This window comes from Thamnophis sirtalis, unplaced genomic scaffold (genome assembly GCF_051295495.1).
Source record: "Thamnophis sirtalis isolate CommonGarterSnake01/CBP01778 unplaced genomic scaffold, rThaSir2_p1.2 scaffold_6, whole genome shotgun sequence".
Lineage (NCBI taxonomy): Eukaryota > Metazoa > Chordata > Lepidosauria > Squamata > Natricidae > Thamnophis > Thamnophis sirtalis.
Window position 1 is genome coordinate 26,945,310 of NW_028261386.1, and position 5,453 is coordinate 26,950,762.

Here is a 5,453-nt window from a genome sequence, read left to right on the forward strand (position 1 = left end):
AAAGAGACTAAGACTGTGTTCTAAGACCCATTCACCTGCCGTATGTTGCCCCTCCCCCCCTTAACCAGGTTGGCTGAACATTTGCCTGCATGGGTGACAGCCCGGATGTTCCCAAAGATACAGAAAAGCCTGAAGACCCTGTCCCTGTTCTGGAAGATGCTTTCATTCCAGGGCAGAGGCAGAAAAGGGAGTTCTTATGCATGGCTGAAGGTCAAACCCAGAAATTTCCTTCCTTTGTTCCCCGCTTTTCTTTTTAATCCCTTACCTGCAATAACCAGGAGGAGGACAAACAGACCGGCTGTATATGGGTATGGGTATGTATATGTATATACTGAACAATCAAACAATTCTCCTAAATGAAGCTGGCCTGCTAGCAGATATCTCCACAGATAAAACAAATGAACAAATATACACCATTAGAAGAGGTATAGAAAAAGGTTCACAGAGAATATGAACTTTTAGTGAAAGATATTGAAGGCTGCCTGTTTTTTCTTCAGGTTTTATTGGTGACAATGGATTTTAATATGCAGTGCAATCAGTCCAAAATAAAAAAATAATATGAATGTCCTGCTAACACCTCAAAAGTTTGTACCAACATATTTTATTAATTAATTAGCTTCTGATGGTTGGTTTGGTCACTTAGGGAGAATGAATGAATGAGGACTGAATCCCAAAGCAAGTAACTTATTAAAGAATGAATAGGAAGACAAGAAGGGGAATAAAAGGATAGATCTAGTTGGATGGAATTCATGAAAACCTTAAAAGGAGAAACAGGAGGAATAAGTGTAAACAACACAAGGGAACTTATGACATGGGGTGGGGATGGACATGGTGCAGTCAAAAATGGTTTATAGGGACAGAAATGTGTGCAGTGTGTTTCCTTTCCTTTCTTTCACTTCTTGGACTTACTACTTTTCTGTGCTTTGTGGGCCATTGCTCTCTCTGAATGGAAATAGTCTGGTAAGTAAGTTTGGGAGTGTGTACTTTTGCATTGTTTTAGGTAATATTCACCAAGCCTGCATGAGCTGGAGTCCTTCCAACATGCTGGATGCTTTGACAAGCAGCCAACAATACTTGATCAATTGGATGATGTGATAATGCCATTCAAATTGCCTCATTGCCCTGCCCCCATATGATTTCAGGAAGTTAAGCAACAAACCAAGACTTCATAGTGTCTAGCTAAAGAAATGTTTGATGCCCTCTTCTGGTTGAAACAGATAATTATTATTTGTTATGTAAATACTTTTCTTTTTCCTCCATTCCTAATTTTGTTTCTGAAGAAATACTAAACAGTTTAATGATTTTTCTTACTTCTTTAAGGAATGTATATCTGTAAATTATGAAATTGTTTCCATATTGCCATTTGGTTGAACTTTTTCCTAAACTAAAGCCAACATTTGCCCCCTTTCACTAAAATGTATTAATCAATGTCTTACACTCTGAGGTGAGACAGAAGATGGCTTGATTTCCTTTTGTGTGGCACCCCTTCAGTTCCCTGAAGAGCGCTCCCATCCTCCCACATCTTCTCAAAGCCTAACATGCCCAGGTCTTTCCATACCTTTTCATGCATGATCCCTTTTCACGATCAACTTAGTTGATCAATCTCATTGCCCTTCTTGGAATCGCTTCTACACTTTTGGCTCCAGGGCGGGGCTTATAAATACAGATTAATGACAACATTTCATTTGGAATGCTGCAAATAGCAAGAATTATTTATTTTGAAATTAAATGCAAGAAATCATAAAAATATTTGCAAAGCAGGGAATCTTCAGCTGCTGGCCAAGACAGTTTGGAGGCAGGGCAGTATTCTGTGCTGGCAGGGAAAAGGCAGAATTCAGGCTCTCAAACAAGAAGACTTCTCCGGTGTTTCAAAAGATAAATGGTGAGTTGTCTGCAATAGGATTTTCTATTGGGTTTTGTCCACTGAGGGATACAAGCAAATTAAAACAATAAGCTGAAAGTCAAACAAGAGAAACCCTAAGTTCATGACATGATTGAGCTTTAAAGGCTAGCTTCAATTGTTTTATGGTTGTGGTTGCTACTTTTATGATGACCACATTTTCAAGCTGGGTTGAGCAGGAAAAATATATTTAATGGGAACACACTTTTTCTTTTATCACCACACATGCTGTCTATTTCAACTGAGCTCTGTGTCCAATCTCCAGAATTAAAGTCATTGTTGTATTAAGCCAGGAATGTGGGCGGCACTTGGAAGCTTCTATCTGGGGAAGGCAAGCCAGAGACTGAGATTGAACTGTGAACAGAAAGCCTGGTTTGATTCCTCTCTCTACACAGCCTGTGGAATATGAGAATAAACCAGATTTTCTCTTTCCAAAGCAGCTATCCTGATTTACCTTAGAAGAAACCTGTAAGAGTTCCAAAACTCCTGAAAATTTGGAAAACCTTTGCCTTGCTCAGAATCAGGAGCTGAAGAAAGTAAGTTGAGTTTGATGGTAAATCTTTTTCTAAAAAAAAAATCACCCCCTGGCAACAGGTGGAATCTGTCAAATGATGAAACAAAATTACCTGATGCAACATCGCTGGCGGCCACATCTTCCATGCGCCCGCCATGGAAATCTGCATCTGAATTGGCAACGACCATTTGCTTGGATGCACTCCCTCCTAGTTTTTGGTTTCTTGGAGGCATATCCTGCACAGAAATGTAGAGACATGTTTAAAAAGGATTCATTGCTGTTAATTAGCATGCCTTAGAATCTGAAGTGCCACCAATGAGACTTGGAAAAGGACATTTGCAGAATATTGGAAGATGTAAACAAATTGCATAAATAAAAAAGCAAATAAGAAAATGTCATTCCCTCCTGTAATGAATGAGGATTTTAGAGGCTGCCAATGGGACGTGAAGAGCTGCCTATGGTCTGCAACCCTGAGTGGAGGGGGGTGGGGTGTCAGGACAGACACACTGAAAGACAGAATGTTGCAAGATGCAGTACTTACACTCCAGGCACCCTGCCCTCCCCCAAATGCTTCATGCAATTCCTCTTTCTCCCCTTCCCCCCATTTTCTTTCCTCTTCTCAAAATGTATGTTCAACATTTTGTGGTCATTGAGCCTAGTCACTTTGCTTGAGGTGAAATGAAGATTTTTTAAAACCATGCACAAATGTTAGTATTGCCAAAGTCAGCGGACAAACTGCCTTTTCTTTAAGGATGGCATTGTTTGTGTTAGAAAGAGGGGGAGGGGGTCAACCTAGTCTCCAAAGCACCTGAAGGCAAGAAACAATGGATGGAAACTAATCAAGGAGAGAAGCAACCTAGATCTAAGGAGAAATGCTCCGACAGTTAGAACAATTAATCAGTGGAACAATTTGTCTCCAGAAATTGTAGATGCTTCAACATTGGAAGTTTTATGAAGAGATTGGGCACTGGTTTTTCTGAGATGGTATTGGGTCTCTTGCTTGAGCAGGGGATTGTCCCAAAAGTCCTCCAAGGTCCCTTCCAACTTTGTTATTCTGTAACAGAAAGGATTTTATGGAATCAAATTGGAGGGATCTGAAGAGCTATTTACGTAGTTCAACCCTCTGCTTAATGTAGAAAATCCATAGCTAGAGTCTCCCCGAGAAATGGCTAATGACTCTGTGTTAAACAAAACAACTCCAATGTTCTCTGGGAAACAGCCTTAACTGTTGAAGAACTCATCAGGAAGCCAAGCCTGAGTGCCCTTCAAATATGTTAAACTACCCAAAATTCCAGAGTTCTTATTCTGGGGGTTTTGGGGGTTTTTTGGTGGGAATTATTGGCCCAACCCTATACGAACATGAGGAAACCAGGGTGGGATATAGATTTTTCTGATATTTTCTAACAGGTCATGTACAACTCCCTACATGTCTTTGACAGCTTCCCTCATCTATAATGGGAGAGGAAGATATTTTCTTATTTGCCTTCATGTTTGTGAGATTTGGAAGAGAAGACTCTTACACTTAGAGGAATGATTTGAAATATTCAAGTTTTGTAAAGCTAAGACAAGTTTGCTATATCAAAAAATATGTGGAAGGTGAATATTCCAGGTTGAGAGTTGTTACAAACATGTTCATCTTGAAAAGAAAAATAATTTTGATTCCAGTTTTCATTCCAGGTTACCAAAACGCCAGGGAACCAAAACGCCAAGCCTTTTGTGCCATGGAAGCTTTACTTATGTGGAAGCCCCAAATTTATAGACTAAGACAGGCTGGCCATTGCGCATAGCAATCCCCTACCCAAATCAAAGAGGAAATCTCTCTCTCTCTCCAAAAGAAGACTCATAATTGTCTCCCAGTCACTGATAGGAAGATAGAGAGTTTCAGAGTATAACAGAATTTTATATAGTAATTTAGAGAGAGAAATAAAATAAATATTAATCTAGCAGAGGACCATTAGAAGGTGGCACCCACTCAGTTTGCGGCTAAGGTGTTGCTAATTGTACATAGATCATTTCACTCTCTTGATTTTTGTTCTGACTGGGCAGCTCTAAAAGACAGAGGTTTCTTTCCTTCCTTCCTTCCTTCATTCCTTCCTTCCTTCCATCCATCCATCCATCCATCCTTACTTCCTTCCCTCCTTTCTTTCTTCCTTTTCTCTTTCCCTGCCTCCTTGCCTTCTTATTCCTTACCTGCAGAAATCAGAAGGAACACAGAGAGACCAGCCAGAAAGAAATGAAGGATCTTCATGGTTGAGTTAGGAGGGACAGTTAGCAGTTAGCTTTCCAACGGACCCAAAGACAGGATATTCTTGCAGTGTTTTCACAGGAAAGTTGCAGTCCCCAATTTATAGCATTCTTGGGAAGTTGTGACACAGTGACAGTTGAACCAAAGTAGGGTAGAAACCTATTGCCATTGTAAAATTCTTCCTGTTGTTTGCCAATCTAAGGATTCTTTTTGATGCAACAAAACGGTAATAAGGAAAAGTACATTTCAGTTTAGTTAAACTAAGATTTTTGTTAGCGTGGACAAAGTTGTTAGTCCACAAAACACAATTTAGGCAGAAATCATGCGATGGGAGAAATATCTGTATAAAAATGCTAGATGTTTTATGACCCATGTGAGAACAAAGAAGCTTTTCACCAGATAAGAATAGACATTTAACTTTAAAAACCCATTCACAATATACATACTGTATGCACTAAGAAGTTTTGTTTGCAAGGTTTCTTCACCCAAGTATTTGCATATAAGTGTTTTCCTCAGGAAGCTGCAAATTGGTTCCAAGATCTAAGAGAAATTTTGTGTGTTTGGGGGTCTTTTCCACTTCAACAGCCCCCCAAAATCTCAATAAACACAAATGAAGAGGACCTACCAGCAGATTTCCCCTCAAATGAACCAGTGCACAAAAATATATCACTAGAAGATGTATACGTAAAGGTTCACAGAGAATATGAATTTTTACATGAAACATATTGAAAGTTGTGCCATTTTTGAAATATTTATTAGTGAAAATGGATTCTGAATACAAAAGGTCAAAAATA

General features: G+C 39.4%; 1 long non-coding RNA gene across 1 annotated transcript; it reads right to left on the reverse strand.

Annotated features, from left to right (window-relative positions):
• Positions 1 to 1,663: 1,663 nt before the first annotated feature.
• LOC148044908 (uncharacterized) lies at positions 1,664 to 4,723 on the reverse strand. Its single transcript, XR_015697133.1, has 3 exons — positions 4,605 to 4,723; positions 2,527 to 2,650; positions 1,664 to 1,923 (listed from the first exon to the last, which is right to left on the reverse strand). It is a non-coding gene; the product is annotated as an uncharacterized LOC148044908 (long non-coding RNA).
• Between the last annotated feature and the right edge of the window lie 730 nt (positions 4,724 to 5,453).